This window comes from Heptranchias perlo, unplaced genomic scaffold (assembly GCF_035084215.1).
Source record: "Heptranchias perlo isolate sHepPer1 unplaced genomic scaffold, sHepPer1.hap1 HAP1_SCAFFOLD_401, whole genome shotgun sequence".
NCBI lineage: Eukaryota > Metazoa > Chordata > Chondrichthyes > Hexanchiformes > Hexanchidae > Heptranchias > Heptranchias perlo.
Genome location: NW_027139413.1, coordinates 49,596 through 66,661, shown reverse-complemented (window position 1 = coordinate 66,661; position 17,066 = coordinate 49,596). Strand labels below are relative to the sequence as shown.

General features: G+C 46.8%; 2 non-coding genes across 2 annotated transcripts; both read left to right on the top strand.

Annotated features, from left to right (window-relative positions):
* Positions 1–915: 915 nt before the first annotated feature.
* On the top strand, positions 916–997 carry trnal-aag (transfer RNA leucine (anticodon AAG)). The gene has a single exon. It is a non-coding gene; the product is annotated as a tRNA-Leu (tRNA).
* Positions 998–7,050: 6,053 nt separating this feature from the next.
* trnah-gug (transfer RNA histidin (anticodon GUG)) lies at positions 7,051–7,122 on the top strand. Its single transcript has one exon. It is a non-coding gene; the product is annotated as a tRNA-His (tRNA).
* Positions 7,123–17,066: the final 9,944 nt, after the last annotated feature.

Genomic DNA, 17,066 nt, shown 5'->3' with positions numbered 1-17,066 from the left:
TCGGCACTTCTGGCTGAAGATGGTTGTCTCTCTCCGTTCCTCTCTCTGTCGGTCTGCCTCTCTCTGTTTCGGGCTGGTGACTGAGACCCGGTCTGTTCACACCGAGATTCTCCGTTTTATTTCTTGCCCATTACTGTGGTTCTCACATCGAGCTGAAAAGTGAGGCAGAGAGCAGATTTGAAAATCGCTGTGAAATCAAATTTTGGAAGTGGGCAAGGCCGAGTCAGTTTTTCATTGTATTTTCCACATCCAATATTACAGATAAATGAAAGTGAAACTTTTCAAGGCAGCAATAACATCCTCATCAGAGAATGGAACACCAGTCTCCCAGGGGAAAGGCGGGGATACTCAGCACGACAGTAACAAGGAATTGGTCAAAATGGGGTTTTCATTACCTGTAAAGATATACAAAAAATACATTTGTTTCTTTTGCAAATGACAGTTGCATAAATAAATAAATCGCAGTATCTGTGGAGAGATACTCGCTCTACCGGGGCGTCATTGTGCACTTTGATTGATACTTCACGTTATTCACATCTGACACTCGCAACACCTCTGGGCTGCAATCAGGACTTTGCTGATTTGAGCAGAGTTCAGCGAGCAATGCAAAATTCATCCACCGTGGCTTCGGATTGGACCGAGGCCCAAGACTTCTGATTGAATATGAGGAAGAAACCAACACATCAAACGGTAAATGCAATAATGGCGCGGATGGGATACAAAACCATGCGTGCAGAGCACAATGGATAAACAGACCATCACCTCAACCACTCGGCCACCTCGGCGAATGAACATTGCTCAGAAAGCCCATTTATTTTATTCGTTCAATGGAAAATCCTGGATTCAAAGGTCAAAAAGCAAGAAAACCACATTTCAATCACCAGATAGCAGATTCTGAACACATCAGTATCAGGTGGTAGTGTGGCCGAGCGGTCTAAGGCGCTGGATTAAGGCTCCAGTCTCTTCGGCGGCGTGGGTTCGAATCCCACCACTGCCAGAATTTAAAGTGTATGTTTTTTAACCAGATGACCAAACATCCTTCTTTTCCGAGCAGCACCGTGCGCGACATTGCTGTTGTTCGGGCACGACTGCCCCACCTGATGTTCGTTGCCGTGATCCTATCGTGGTTCATCCTCTGCGTTATGATCGCAGTAATTTCGGCTCGAATACGAGTTTCAATTCTGTTTCAATTACGTCTTTCATCCTTTGCCACATTTGCTAATAGAATGCAGCAAGAAATCAATCTTTAGCACATGAAAGAAATATTTTTTGTTGCTGGCGGAAACCTATTTGTTCTGACAAATCCCAGCACTCTCACATGCCTGCACTTGATGTTCCACAGTTCAAACCCACCTGTTCTCCCAGATTTTTCTTCCTTCCACAATCAATAGGCCTCCTTTACTTTCCTCCTTCCATTTCATGGGCACATCCTGAGGCATTGCCGACTCTAACAATCACTTTTACAATTTAACGCCTGTAAGTTTGTTCTGCTACGACCGCTGTTTCTATTGGGCACATGTCCCATTCACACCAATGTTCATTTGTGCCTTGAAACCAGTCGATACATTTCGATCTGCGTGACCGCTCGACAGACAAACACGACGAAAGCAGGGCTGGTCTCTGGAAAGACAGCCGCCCGATTGTTCACGAAATTCACTTGGGGAATCTTGTGATCCAGGGGATGGTAACTGAAGAACTGGTTTTTGCTTTGATGCTTGTTGGCTCTTTTCTCTCAGCAGTTGAGTTGCGTGAGCGACGGGCAGCGCTGCAGAGCTTGAAATGGTGGCTGAAAGGTGCACATTTGGCAAGTTGAGGCGGTGCGTTAATATCCGATGAGAGATACTCGCATTACCAGGGCGTTATTGTGCACTTTGATTGATACTTCACGTTATTCACATCTTACACTCGCAACACCTCCGGGCACCAATCAGGACTTTGCTGATTTGAGCAGAGTTCACCGGGCAATGCAAAATTCATCCACCGTGGCTTCGGATTGGACTGAAACCCAGGACTTCTGGATGAAGAAAATGAAGGAACCAACACATCAAACGGTAAATGCAATAATATCGCGGATGGGATAAAAACCATGCGTGGAGAGAGAGGTCGAGAGTGAGCATGTGACGGTGCGTGGCGTTGAGCGTGGATCTCAGGAAGCGGCGGGAGCAGTGGTTGGAGGAACGCTGAATATCATGGAGATATCTGGAATCATGGGCGGATCCGAAACATGAAGGGTGGGATTTAAGTTGGAATCCACGTGGAATAAGTCGGAGCCGGACACAGTTGCTGAGGAAGGAGATGTGTCTGTGAAAGTGAGTTTTAGTAGAAACCTGATCAAACACTCTCTCTTCAGCAGCACCGACACTCTCTACTTCAGAGCTCTCCTGGTCCGCAGTTCCATTTCATCCTTCGCCTCATCCGGCGCTTTAATGAAAAAAACTTTTTTCTTCCTTTCAGGTGTCAAGGACCGCAAGTTTCAACATCTCTTAGATACCAACACCCCTCCCGATCCTTCTTCCCCTTCACTTTCCTCTGACCCCATCCCTCCCTCCAATCTCTTTGTCGTGTTTTCACCATTCCCCCTGACCTTCCCCTCTCTGACACCGAACGTCAGTCCTCAGTAAAAGCCTGAGCTTCATCCCCTGACACCCCCACCTCAATGAGTTTCGAGCTGAACACGATGCTGAGCTCTTCTTCCATCACCTTCTCATCCGCGCCCATTTCTTTGTCCAGGAGTCTTCCCCCCGCACAGCGGACCCTTTCTCCCATCTTCAGAATTCCCGTTCCACCTGGACCCCTCCCTCTATCCTCTTACCCTCTCTTGAACTTTTCATTGGGAACTGCCAGCGTGACATCGACCGTCTCAATTTCTTTACTCCCCTCACTCACTCTGACCTCCCTCCCTCTGAACTCGCAGCACTCCGTTCTCTCGAGTCCGACCCTGACATTGTCATTAAACCTGCTGACAAGGGCGGCTCTGTTGTTGTTGTGAGGTGAGTAGACCTCTACCTAGTGGAGGCTGAACGCCAACTCTCCGATACCTCCTCCTACCTTCCCCTGGACCATGACCCCACCACCGAACATCAAGCCATGGTTTCCCAGACCGTCACTGACCTCATCTCCTCTGGAGATCTTCCCCCATGGCCTCCAGCCTCACAGTCCCCCAACCCCGCACAGCCCACTTCGACCTCCTTCCCAAGATCTACAAACAGAACTGCCCTGGTAGATCCATCGTCTCAGCCTGTTCTCGTCCCACGGAACCAATTTCTTCCTATCTCGACTCTATTTTCTCTCCCCTCCTCCAGTCTATTCCGACCTGCATCCATGACTCTTCCGACATCCTCCGCCACTTAAACAGTTTCCAGTTGCCCAGCCCTAACTGTCTCCTTTTTTTCTGTGGACGTCCAGTCCGTCGACACCTCCATCTCCCTCCAGGGCGTCCTGCGGGCTCTCTGCCTCTTCCATGAACGAAGACGCAACCAGTCTCCATCAACCACCCTCCTCTGCCTGACTGAACTTGTTCTTACATTGAACAACTTCTCCTTTGACTCCACTCACTTCCTCCAAATAAAAGGTGTTGCTATGGGAACCCTTATGGGTCCTAGCTATGCCTCCCTTTTTTGTGGGATACGTGGAACATTCTTTGTTCCAGTCCTACTCAGCTCCCCTCCCTCACCTCTTTTTCTGGTACTTTGATGACTGTATCGATGCCGTTTCCTGCTCCCGCCCTGAACTGGGAAATGTCATCAAGGTTGCTTCCAATTTCCACCCTTCCCTCGCCTTCACACGGTCCATCTCCGAATCTTCCCTTCCCTTCCTCGACCTCTCTATCTCCATTTCCGCGGATAGGCTGTCAACCAATATCTATTATAAGCCCACCGACCCTCACAGCTACCTTGATTACACTTCCTCCCACTCCGCTTCCTGTAAGGACTCTATTCCCTTCTCCCAGTTTCTCTGTCTCCATCACATCTGTTCTGACGATGCCACCTTCCACACCAGTGCTTCCGATTAGTCTTCCTTTCTCCTCAACCGATGATTCCCCTCCACTGTAGTTAACAGGGCCCTTTACCGTGTCCGTCCCATTTCCTCCACTTCTGCCCTCACACCCTCCCTCCCAGAACCATGACAGGGTTCCTCTTGTCCTTCCTTTCCACCCCACCAGCCTCTACATTCAACGTACCATCTTCCCCCATTTCAACCACGTCCAGCTGAATGCCACCACCAAACACAACACCCCCTCCACTCCCCTTTCAACATCCTGAAGCGACTGCTCCCTCCTCGACACCCTGGTCCACTCTTCCATCACCCCCAACACCCGCTCTCCTCCCACCGCACCTTCCCATGCAACTCCTGCCCTTTCACCTCCTCCCTTCCCACCTCCCAGGGCCCCAAACATTCCTTCCAGGTGCAACAGTGATTTACTTGTACTTCTTTCAATTTACTATACTGTACTCGCTGCTCGCAATGCGGCCTCCTCTACATTGGGGCGACCAAACGCAGATTGGGTGATCGCTTTGCTGAACACTTCTGCTCAGTCCACAAGCTTGACCCTGACCTGCCGGTCACTTGTCATTTTAATTCCCCGTCCCACTCCCACTCTGACCTCTCTGTCCTCGGCCTCTTACACTGTTCCAATGAAGCTCAACGGAAGCTCGAGAAACAGCACCTCATCTTTCGATTAGTCTCTTTACAACCTTCTGACATCAACATTGATTTCAACAACTCGAGAACAGAAACACTTCTCACATTTTTTCGGAGACCAAGTGCTGATTATGGTTCTAATGTTGCCATTTACAGCTCCTCTAGACCCATCTTTTGTTTCTTTACTTGTCCCATTCCCACCCTCCTTGACTTGCACCATCATCCCTTTTGTTATTTAATCACTCCTGCCCTCCACCCTATCAGAGACCTTGCCTTTTGTTCTTTCCTCCCCTCCCCTTCCTCCCCCATCCATTTTCCTGACTCTGTACTTGCTGAAAAACTGTTTAATCTTCAACTTTTTCCATTTCTGACGAAGGGTCATCGACCTGAAACGTTAACTCTGTTTCTCTCTCCACAGACGCTGCCTGACTTGTTGAGTATTTCCAGCATTTTCTGTTTGTATTTCAAATTTCCAGCATCCGCAGTATTTTGCTTCTAATATCTCCTTCTGTGGCTCGGTGTCAAATTTTGTTTAAAAAAGCTCCTGTGAAGCCCCTTGGGACGTTTTGCTACGTTAAATGTGCGATATAAATGGACGTTGTATTTGTAGTTGTTGTTGTTGAAACTGATTAAAGTTTCTCTGTCACCCAGTGTCCATGTCAGTGTTTCTGTCAGTCTGCAGCAGAAAGTTATCGGTTGATCAATGGCGATTACAACAATTATTCATCTTTCACAGAGTTTCATTAATTTTCTGTAATTAATGTAATCAGGTTCTTGTCGCTGTAACCTCAAACTTTAGCTCGGTGAATTAATGGTTTAGTTTGTAACAAGTCGTGTTACCTGCGCAAAGCAGCCGCACAGGAGTTCCAAATCCACCCTCTCACCACCATAAGATCATAAGACCATAAGAGATAGGAGCAGGAGTCGGCCATTTGGCCCTTCGAGCCTGCTCCACCATTTAATGAGATCATGGCTGATCTGATTTTTACCTCAACTCCACTTTTCCGCCTTTTCCCCATATCCTTTGACTCCCTCCCCACTCGTCAATCACATTAACTGAACTTTACTCTGGCCCAGTGTCACCGCGCTGAAATCACGTCTTTCTCCGGCAGATGATTTTAACATCAGGGTTGCTGGTTTACGAGTGAAAAGTGATCCCGCTTCACTCGAGGGGCATTGGACAAATTTGTAGATGCCGTGTAGTCGGTGCTGGGACCACTGCTTTTCTTGATATATATTAATGACTTGGACTTGGGTGTTCAGGGCATAATTTCAAAATTTGCAGATGACACAAAACCTGGAAGGGTAGTAACCAGTGAGGAGGATAGTGATAGACTTCAAGAGGATATAGACAGGCTGGTGGCATGGGCGGACACGTGGCAGATGAAATTTAACGCAGAAAAATGTGAAGTGATCCATTTCGGTTGGAAGAACGAGGAGAGGCAAAATAAATTAGAGGGCACAACTCTAAAAGAGGTACAGGAACAGAGAGATCTGGGGGTACATGTGCACAAATCGTTAAAGGTGACAAGGCAGGTTAAGAAAGCCGATTAAAAAGCATACGGGATCCTGGAATTTATAAATAGGGGCATAGAGTAAAAAATTATGGAAGTCATGATGAAACTTCGTAAAACACTGGTTTGGCCACAACTGGAGTATTGTGTCCAGTTCTGGGCACCGCACTTTAGGAAAGATCTGATGGCCTTAGAGAGGGTGCAGAGGAGATTTAAAAGAATGATTCCAGGGATGAGGGACTTTCGTTACGTGGACAGACTGGAGGTGCTGGGGTTGTTCTCCTTGGAACAGAGACGGTTGTGAGGAGATTTGATCGAGGTGTTCAAAATCATGAATGGTCCAGACAGAGTCGATAGAGAGAAACTGTTCCCATTGGTGGAAATGTCAAGCACCAGAGGACACAGATTTGACGTGATTGGCAAAAGAACCAAAGGTGAAATGAGGAAAAACTTTTTTACACAGCGAGTGATTAGGATCTGGAATGCACTGCCCGAGGGGGTGGTGGAGGCAGATTCAATCATGGCCTTCAAAAGGAAATGGATAAGTACTTGACAGGAAAAGAATTGCAGGGCAACCGGAATAGGGCGGGTGAGTGGGACCAGCTGGATTGCTGTTGCATGGAGCCGGCGGGGACTCGATGGGCCGAATGGCCTCCTTCCGTGCTGTTGCCTTTCTATGATTCTAGGATTCTAGTGGGCCAAGTAAAGGATCAGGACAGATAATACCGAGAACAATTCAAAAAGAAGCACAAGTTGATGAAACCAGCACTGGTGAAATTGCTGGGTGGATATTAAAAGGATGGGCCGTGGGAGGTGCTGGACCGCTATTCTGCAACAATTTGAGGCGCTGCTTATTGCTGTGGTTCGGGTCTTGTAACAACAGCTGAGGTGTGGCGCCGTGATCGTATAGTGGTTAGTACTCTGCGTTGTGGTCGCAGCAACCTCGGTTCGAATCCGAGTCACGGCATAACTTTCTCACCTCTTTTATCCTCTGCCACACATACTGACAGAATGCAGCAATATATCAATCTTTAATATATATAAGAAATATTTTTTGTTGGTGGCGAAAACCTATCCATTCCTTCAAATCCCAGCACTCTCACATGCCTGTACTTGATGTTCCACAGTTCAAACCCGCCTCTTCTCCCCGCTTTTTCTTTCTTCCATCGTCAATCGGCCGCCTTCACTTTCCTCCTTCCATTTCATGGACACTTTCCTGCTCCATTGCCGACTCTAACATTCACTTTCACGATCTCACGCCTTTAAGTTTGTTCTGCTCCGACCGCTGTTTCTATTGGGCACATGTCCCATTCGCACCAATGTTCATTTGTGCCTTGAAACCAGTCGATACATTTCGATCTGCGTGACCGCTCGACAGACAAACACGACGAAAGCAGGGCTGGTCTCTGGAAAGACAGCCGCCCGATTGTTCACGAAATTTACTTGGGGAATCTTGTGATCCAGGGGATGGTAACTGAAGAACTGGTTTTTGTTTTGTTGCTTGTTGGCTCTTTTCTCTCAGCAGTTGAGTTGCGTGAGTGACGGGCAGCGCAACAGAGCTGTGAATGGCGGTTGAAAGGTGCACATTTGACAAGTTGGGGCGGTGCAGTAAGATCGGAAATGTTCCGCCTTGATCTTAATAGTTCTGTTGAAATTCGTGATTGAATCGAGTAGAGGATAAATGTAAAGAGCGCCTGTGGGGAAAAAGGAGCGATTACAGGCCATGAGCGAAAGGTCTTTCAAATTCTCGTGCCGCAGGACGCTGTGTGCGGAAACGACAGATTTTAAAGCGCGTGTGTCGGAAAGTAAAGTGCGATCTTGTGTGTGAGAAGAGCACAAGAAAGTTGTGCTTGAAGCTGCGCCCTTGAGGCAAGTTGCAGGTTGTCAGGAAAACTGCGATAGTGAAAGCTCAAAAATAAACCCAGAAACTGCTGGCAACACTCAGCAGGTCAGGTAGTATCTGTGGAGAGATACTCAAGTATTTATCCAATTCTCCTTTTAAAGTTACGATTGAATCGAGCTCCACAATCCTTTAAGGCAGTGCGTTCCAGATCATAACAATTCGCTGTGTCAAAAAAATCTCCTTATTTCCCTTCTAGTTCTTTTACCAATTATCTTAAATCTGCGTCCGTTGTTTGCCGACCCTCCCGCCAGTGGGTGAAGTTTCTCCTTATTCACTCGATCAAAACCCCTCTTAATTTTGAACACGTGGATTACTTCTACCCTTAACCTTCATTGCTCGAAGCAGAACAATCCCAGGTTCTCGAGTCTCTCCACACAACTAAACCCCACCCCTGGTATAATTCTGGGAAATCTCCTCTCCATCCTCTCCAAGACTTTGACATCGTTAATAAATTATCGTGCCCAGAATTGGACACAATACTTCAGATGAGGCCTGAACAATGATTGAAAACGTTTAACATCACTTCCTTGCTTTTGTACTCGATTTCTCTATTATTAAGCCAAGGAAACATATGCTGTTTTAACGGCTTGAACAAATTGTGCTGCCACATTCAAAGATGTTGATGAAAATTAACAGGAACACATTGAGTCAGCTCACTCGGCTCAGGCCCGGGACTGAGCCTCGGCTTTTCTTGCTCCATGGCTCAGTAGCACACCTCGTGAGATCAGCTAACTCAGTACCGGCTGGAGATGCTGCCTGACCTGCTGAGTGTTTCCCGCATTTTCTGTTTTTATTATTGATATAACCTGAGCTCTGTCGAGCGTTTGTTGGTCGATTCACTGATAAAGCTGGGAATTGAGGGGAAGCTGGTTCATGGCGAACCCCAACTCTGAATCCCCCCGGCAGAGAGTTCAAGGAATGTTTAATATAAATGAGATTCACCGACAGTATCAGAAAATCTCTCCTTGATGGTCGGTCTCATTCTCCCGAAGTGAGGAACAAGCGGGAGGGGCAATTCCACCCGCGGTTATCTTTTATTCCAACAGGATGACCCAAAGGCCAGTTTGATGTGGGGCCGAAATAGCTCAGTTGGGAGAGCGTTAGACTGAAGATCTAAAGATCCCGGGTTTCAGCAGTTTTGGGTTATTTTGTTTCTTCTTCTTTGGGCCGATTCTCGAACATTTATTTACACTGACATTTTTACCCGACACTGAACGGTTGGGGATGGAATAGAGAGACATCAAGGATGTCTGTATTTCGCTTTTATTTCTCGATTTCCTTCTGCCTTTCTCTCTGGATTTTGTCTCTCTCGGTGCCCGATGAACATTTGATTTGATGCATTTGTCCTAAACTGATGCCTTTTCCACATCTCAGGGCGGTCAGACACGCTCTGTCTGTCTGTTACTGATTGTGACCATTAACGGGAACAGGCCGCGAGTTAAACATTTATCAGCAAACCGCCAGAGAGATAACACAGCGGGAATAAAACACATTGCCTCACATTGTTAGACACCGAGTGACACAGATTGTAATGTGTGTCAGTAAACAGACCCGGAAAACAGAGTCCGAGAAAGGAAAGAAATAGAGAGATTGAAAAGAGTCATAAAAAGAAAGAAAACCCTTTCTCCACCCCAACAACAACAACAACTTGCATTTATATCGCGCCTTTAACGGAGTAAAACGTCCCAAGGCGCTTCACAGGAGCGATTATCAAACAAAATGTGACACGGAGCCATATTAGGAGATATTGGGACAGGTGAGGTAGGTTTTAAGTGACTTAAGGGAGGAGAGAGAGGTCGAGAGGCGGGGAGGTTTAGGGAGGGAAATCCAGAGCTTTGGGCCCAGTCGGTTCAAGGCACGGCCGCCAATGGTGGAGCGATGAAAATCGTGGATGCGCAAGAGGCCTGAATTGGAGGAGCTCAGCGATCTCGGAGGGTTGTCGGGGTGGAGGAGGTTACAGAGATAGGGAGGGGCGAGGTCATGGAGGGATTTGAACACGAGGATGAGAATTTCAAATTTGAGATGTTGGTGGACTGGGAGCCAATGTAGGTCAGCGAGCAGAGGGGTTCTCCTCCTGAACGGTGGTTTGAATGTTTGGGGGGCGGGGCTGTGATAAATATCGAGATTTAATATAATGATCCCACTTTTCAACTCCCCCGAATTATTACAATGCTGACCTGGAACAATCTGGAACATACCGCAAAACAAGACATTAAGATCAATGGTTACTTGTGCGAGGAGTTTAAAAGATTCTTCTACGAAGGAGAAGGCTCAAGAAACGGACTGTGAACATTTCATGATGGTCTATTTATTTGTGGCCAGAGAGAGGGATGGAGTCGGTGACGAGGGAACGGAGTTTGTGCCAATATTTAGTTGGAGGAATGTTTTTCTCATCCATTACTGGATGTTGAAAAAGCAGTGTGAGAAATCAGAGACAGTGGAGGGGTCGAGACAGGTGGTGAGGTCGAGGTGGGTGTTATCAGCGTACATGTAGAACCTGACATTATGTTTTCGGATGATATCGCAAGAGGCAGCATGTGGATGAGAAATATGTGGGAGTCAAGGATAGATCCTTAGAGAACTCCAGAGGTAATGGTGCAGGAACGGGAAGAGAAGCCATTCCATTTGATTCCCTGGCTACGATTGGAGAGATAGGAATGGAACCAGACGAGCTCAGTTTCACCCAGCTGGAAGACGGAGGAGAGACAATGGAGGAGGATGGTGTGGTCAACCATGTCAAAGGCTGCAGACAGGTCGAGAAGGATGAGGAGGGATAGTTCACCACGGTCACAGTCACAGAGGACGTAAATTGTGACTTTGATAAGGGTCTTTTCAGTATTGTGGCAGGGGCGGAAAACTGATTGGAGGGATTCAAACATGCAATTGCGGTTGAAATGGGCACGGGTTTGGGAGGCGACAACACGTTCAAGGACTTTGGAGAGGAAAGGGAGGTTGGAGATGGGCATTATCGACCTGGATCTGCACTTTCATGGAATATATATTTGAAACGCGAGGTCTCTATGTTCATTCACAGCGTCTGTGCCGTTCTGTTGAGTGTGCACTTCCATTCCTTGTTTTTCCTCATAAAATATATTATCTCATAATTTCCACATTAAATTCAATTTATCAACTGTCTGCACCTTCTATTAACTTGTCTATAGTAGAATTACATAGAATTTACAGCACAGAAACGGTCCATTCTGCCCAAATGTTCCATGACTGTGTTCATGCTCCACATTCCCACCCTTCTTCACCGCACCCTATCAACATATCCTCTATTCCTTTCTCCCTCATGTGTTTGTCTAGTTTTCCCTAAATGCAGATATGCTGGTATCCTCAACTATTCCTTGTGGTACCGAGTTCCACATTCTAAGAACATAAGAAATAGGAACGGGAGGAGGCCATGCGGCCCCTCGAGCCTGCTCCACCATTCACTCAGATCATGGCTGATCTTCGACCTCAACTCCACATTCCCCACCCGATCCACATGTCCCTTGATTCCCTTAGAGTGCAAAAATCTATCGATCTCAGACTTGAATACACTCAATATCCACAGCCCTCTGGGATAGAGAATTCCAAAGATTCACAACCCTCTGAATGAAGAAAGTCGTCCTCACCTCAGTCCTAAATGGTTGATCCTTTACCCTGAGACTAAGACCCCTAGTTGTGGATTCCACAGCCGGGGGAAACAGCCTCTCAGCATCTACCCTGTCGATCCGTCTCAGAATTTTTCATGTTTCAATGAGATCACCTCTCATTCTTCTGAACTCCAGCGAGTATAGGCCCATTCTACGCAATCTCCACTCATAGGACAACCCTCTCATCCCAGGAATTAATCTAGTGAACCTTCATTGCACCACAACTAAGGCATGTATGTCCTTTCTTAGATAAGGAAACCAAAGCTGCACACAATGCCCCAGGTGTGGTCTCACCAAAGCCCTGTATAATTGCAACAAGACTTCCTTACTCTTGTACTCCAACCCCCTTGCAATAAAGGCCAACATACCATTTGCCTTCCTAATTGCTTGCTGTACCTGCATGTTAACTTCTTGTATTTCATGTACAAGACAGCAAAATGAACATCAACATGGAAACATGGATAATTTATGGCACAGATGGAGGCCATTCAGGCCATCATGTCTCTACAGGTCGTAAAAGAGCCACCCCGCCTAATCCCACTTTCCAGCACTTGGTCCGTAGCCCTTTAGGTTACGGCAATTCAAGTGCATATCCAAGTACTTTTTAAATGTGATGATGGTTTCTGCCTCTACCACCCTTTCACGAAGTGAGTTCCAGAACCCCACCACCCTCTGAGTGAATTTTGTTTTCCTCAGTTCATCTCTAATCCTCCGACCAATCCCCTGCTAAATGGGCCCTCTGCTAAGGGAAATAGGTCCTTCCTGTCCATTCTATCCAGGCCCCTCATAATTTTATACACCTCAATTAAACCACACCTTAGGCTCCTCTGTTCCAAAGAAAACAACCCCAGCCTGTCCAATCTTTCCTCATAGCTAAAATTCTCCAGTCCTGACAACATCCTCATAAATCTCCTTTGTACCCTCTCAAGTGCAATCACATCTTTGCTGTAATGTGGTGACCACAACTGTGCACAGCACTCAAGCTGTGGCCTAACTAGTGTTTTATACAGTTCTAGCATAACTTCCCTGCTCTAATATTCTATGCCTCGGCTAATAAAGGAAAGTATCCCGTATGACTCCTTAACCAACTTATCTACCTGTCCTGCTACCTTCAGGGATCAGTGGACACGCACTCCAAGGTCTCTCTCTCCCTCCACACCTCTCAGTATTCTCCCATTTATTGTGTATTCCCTTGCCTTGTTTGACCTCCCCAAATGCATTACCTCACACGTTTCTGGATTGAATTCCATTTGCCACTTGTCTGCCCTCCTGACCAGTCCACTGATATCTTTCTGCATTCCACAGCTTTCGTCCTCACTATTAACCACACGGCCAATGTTTGTATCATCTGCCAACTTCTTAATCATGCCCGCTACATTTAAGTCTAAATCATTAATATATACCACAAAAAGCAAGGGACCTCGTACTGAGCCCTGCGAACCCCAATGGAAACAGCCTTCCAGTCACAATCCGTCAACCCTTTGCTTCCTGCCACTCAGCGAATTTTGGATCCAATTTGCCACTTTCCCTTGGACCCCATGGGCTTTAATTTTTTTGACTAGTCTGCAATGTGGGACCTTGTCAAAAGCCTTGCTAAAATCCATGTGGACGACGTCAAACACACGACCCTCGTCGACCCTCCTTGTCACCTCCTCAAAAAATTCAATCAAGTCAGTCAGACAAGACCTTCCCTTAACAAATCCATGTTGACTGTCCTTGATTAATCCGTGCCTTTCGAAATGACGGTTCATGCTGTCTCTCAGAATTGATTCCAATAATTTGCCCACCACCGAGGTTAGACTGACTGGCCTGTATTTACTGGGTCTGTCCTTTTCTCCATTTTTAAAGAACGGCCAACTTTAGCAGTCCTCCAATCCTCCGACACCATGCCTGTAGCCAGGGACGATTGGAAAATGATGGTCAGAACCTCCCTTATTTCCTCCCTTGCTTCTTTTAACAGCCTGGGATACATTTCAACCGAGCCTGGCAATTTATCTACTGTCAAAGATGCTAAACCCCTTAATACTTCCTCTCTCATTATGTTTATCCCATCCAATATTTCACATTCCTCCTCCTTAACTACAATCTCTGCATCGTCCCCCTCTTTTGCGAAGACAGACGCAAATTATTCATTGAGAACCATTCCCACGTCTTCCACCTCCACGAATAGGTTATCTTGTTGGCCTCTAATAGGCCCTACTCTTTCCTTAGTTATCCTCTTGCTCTTTATGTATTTATAAAACATTTTTGGGTTTTCCTTAATTTTACTTGCCAGTATTTTTTCATGCCCTCTCTTTGCTTTCCTAATTTCCTTTTTAATTTCACCAACGTTTAATTATTTCTCACCATTTAAAACATAATCTGTTCTTTTATTCTTCCCATCAAAGTGAATAACCTCACATTTCCACACATTGTACTCCATCTGCCGCCTTCTTGCCCACTCACTTAACCTGTCTATATCCCTTTGCAGACACGTTGTGTCCTCCTCACAGTTTACTTTCCCATCTTGCTTTGTATCGTCAGCAAACTTGGACACATTGCACTCGGTCCCTTCACAAGTCGTTAATACAGATTGAAAATAGCTGACGCCCAAAAACGGCCGGCATTGCTCTCTGTTCAGTAAAGAGGAACTTCCCTGCTTGGAAATTCGTCCCAGCCTTGTTGAGGTGCAACACGTCCATCTTGTGCAGGTCTTTAATATTAATCAATACACAATGAGGCCCTGGGAAAGCGAATATCTCTCCACAGATGTTGCCTGATCTGTTGAGTGTTGCCAGTAGTTTCTGGGTTTATTTTCGAGCTTTCACTATAGCAGTTTTCCTGACAATCTGCAACTTGCCTCAAGGGCGCAGCTTCAAGAACAACTTTCTTGGGCTCTTCTCACACACAAGATCGCACTTTACTTTCCGACACACGCGCTTTAAAATCTGCGTCCTGCGCCACGAGAATTTGAAAGACCTTTCGCTAATGGCCTGCAATCGCTCCTTTTTCATCACAGGCGCTCTTTACATTTGTCCTCTACTCGATTCAATCACAAATTTCAACAGAACTATTAAGATCAAGGCGGAACACTTCCGATCTCACTGCACCGCCCCAACTTGCCAAATGTGCACCTTTCAAACGCCATTCGCAGCTCTGCAGCGCTGCCCGTCACTCACGCAACTCAACTGCTGAGAGAAAAGAGCCAACAAGCATCAAAACAAAAACCAGTTCTTCAGTTACCATCCCCTGGATCACAAGATTCCACAAGTAAATTTCGTGAACATTCGGGCGGCTGTCTTTCCAGAGACCAGCCCTGCTTTCGTCGTGTTTTTCTGTCGAGCGGTCACGCAGATCGAAACGTATCGATTGGTTTCAAGGCACAAATGAACATTGGTGTGAATGGGACATGTGCCCAATAGAAACAGCGGACGGAGCAGAACAAACTTAAAGGCGTGAGATCGTGAAAGTGAATGTCAGAGTCGGCAATGGAGCAGGAAAGTGTCCATGAAATGGGAGGAGGAAAGTAAAGGCGGCCTATTGACTGTGGAAGGAAGAAAAAGCTGGGAGAAGAGGCGGGTTTGAACTGTGGAACATCAAGTGCAGGCATGTGAGAGTGGTGGGATTTGATGGAATATTAGATTTGCTTTCACGTATCAAAGATGACTGCATTCTATCAGCATGAGAGGCAGAAGACAAAAGAAGCAGCGCACAACACAGAGCACGAACCACTATCCGATCACGGCACCACATCCCACCTGTGCAAACGTTGTCTGTACTATTTACCTTTAACGTAGCAAAACGTCCCAAGGCGCTTCACAGGAGCGATTTTTGAACAAAATTTGACACCGAGCCACAGAAGGAGATATTAGAAGCAAAATACTGCAGATGCTGGAAATTTGAAATAAAAACAGAAAATGCTGTAAATAATCAGCAAGTCAGGCAGCGTCTGTGGAGAGAGAAACAGAGTTAACGTTTCAGGTCGATGACCCTTCGTCGGAAATGGAAAAGGTTGAAGATTAAACAGTTTTTAAGCAAGTACAGAGTCAGGAAAAGGGATAGGGGAGGAAGGGGAGGGGAGGAAATAACAAAAGGGAAGGTCTCTGATAGGGTGGAGGGCAGGAGTGATTAAATAACAAAAGGGATGATGGTGCAAGGCAAGGAGGGTGGTAATGGGACAAGTAAAGAAACAAAAGATGGGTCAAGAGGAGCTGTAAATGGCAACATTAGAACCACAATCAGCACTTGATCTCCGAAAAAATGTGAGCAGTGTTTATGATCTGAAGTTATTGAAATCAATGTTGAGTTCAGAAGGTTGTAAAGAGCCTGATCGAAAGATGAGGTGCTGTTTCTCGAGCTTATGTTGAGCTTCATTGGAACGGAGTCGGATGCCGAGGACAGAGAGGTCAGAGTGGGAGTGGGACGGGGAATTAAAATGGCAACAGACCGGAAGCTCAGGGTCACGCTTGTGGACTGAGCGGAGGTGTTCAGCAACACGATTACAAATAAATCGCTGTTTCACCTGGAAGGAATGTTTGGGGCCCTGGAAGGTGGGAAGGGAGGAGGTGAAAGGGCAGGTGTTGCATCTCCTGCGCTCGAGTCGGAAGGTACCGTGGGGAGGAGAGCGGGTGTTTGGGGTGATGGAAGAGTGGACCAGGGTGTTGTGGAGGGAGCGGTCCATTATGAAGGCTGAAAGGGGAGGGGAGGGGAAGATGTTTTTGGTGGTAGCATCGCGCTTGTACGTGGAGGAAATGGCGGAGGATCATACATTGAATGTGGAGGCTGGTGAGGTGGAAGGTAAGGACAAGGGGGACCCTATCATGGTTCTGGGAGGGAGGGAGGGGAAGGGGTAAGGGCAGAAGTGGAGTCAATAGGACCGACACAGTCGAGGGCGCAGTCAACTGCAGTGGAGGGGAATCCTCGATTGAGGAAAAAGGAAGACATATCGGAAGCATTTGTGTGGATGGTGGCATCATCAGAACAGACACGACGGAGATGGAGAAACTGGGAGAACAGAATAGAGTCCTTACAGGAAGCGGGGTGGGATGAAGTGTAATCAAGGTAGCTGTTGGGGTCAGTGGCCTTATAACAGATATTGGTTGACAGACCATCCCCGGAAATGGAGATAGAGAAGTCGAGGAAGGGAATGGAAGGTTCAGAGATGGACCGTGTGAAGGCGAGGGAAGGGTGGAAATTGGAAGCGAACTTGATTGGGGCGAGAGCAGGAAGTGACATCGATGTACCAGAAAAAGAGGCGAGGGGAACTGAGTAGTACTGGAACAAAGAATCTTCCACGTATCCCCCAGAAAAAGTCAGGCATAGCTCGGACCCACATGAGTTCCCATAGTGACATCTTTCATTTGGAGAAAGTGAGTGGAGTCAAAGGAGAAG